Below are 1,104 nucleotides of genomic sequence, written 5' to 3' on the forward strand. Positions count from 1 at the left end.
CCCACACTGATACCTGGAGCACCCCCCCCCCCCCCCCACATGACCGTACCTCACCCAGACCGCACATCACAGCCATTCCCAGCACTGTGAATAATGACCTTCTGCTGCCTGTTGTTAAAGTAAGAGGAGTACCAATTGTGAGCTACTCCCTGTATTCCGTAATGGTCCAACTTTTATTTTGTGATCAACACAATCAAACGCCCTACTTAAACAAAAACTATGCCTAGCGTTCGAAACCTTTTGTTTAATCCATCCAGTACCTCACAGAGAGGAGAGAATATAGCATTTTCAGTTGTTAAACCACTTCTAAAACCGAACTGTACATTTGACAGCAAATTATGTGATACAAAATGATCAATTACAAAGCCGTTTCAATAACTTTAGCAAACACTGATAGCATAGAAATAGGTCTAAAATTATTTGCATTATCCTTTTCTCCTTTTTTATAAAGCGGCTTTTCCTACTGAGTACTTCAGTCGTCAGGAAATTGACAATTCTTAAAGGAAAAATTAGAAATATAGCTAAGAACAGGGCTAACATGTGCAGCACAGTACTTTCATATTCTGCTAGGCGCTCCATCATATTCAAGAGAGACCTTAGTCTTCAGTGAATTAATTATCGACTCCGCCTGCACATTGTCAGAATCAGATCGGAGTACTTCAGACATCAGTCTCGGAAAGGCATTTTCCAAGAGAGTTATACGATTCCCTGTAGAAACTAAGTTTTTATTTAACTCACCAGCAATGCTTAGAAAATGATTGTTAAATGCTGCACATATATGTTATTTATCAGTAACTGAAATACACTACTGGCCATTAAAATTGCTACACCACGAATGTGACGTGATACAGACGCGAAATTTAACCGACAGGAAGAAGATGCTGTGATATGCAAATGATTAGCTTTTCAGAGCATTCACACAAGATGGCGCCGGTGGCGACACCTACAACGTGCTGACATGAGGAAAGTTTTCAAACGATTTCTCATACACAAACAGCAGTTGACCGGCGTTGCCTGGTGAAACGTTGTTGCGATGCCTCGTGTAAGGAGGAGAAGTGCGTACCATCACGTTTCAGACTTTGATAAAGGTTGGATTGTAGCCCA

The sequence above is a fragment of the Schistocerca cancellata genome, chromosome 7 (genome assembly GCF_023864275.1).
Source record: "Schistocerca cancellata isolate TAMUIC-IGC-003103 chromosome 7, iqSchCanc2.1, whole genome shotgun sequence".
Classification (NCBI taxonomy): Eukaryota; Metazoa; Arthropoda; class Insecta; order Orthoptera; family Acrididae; genus Schistocerca; species Schistocerca cancellata.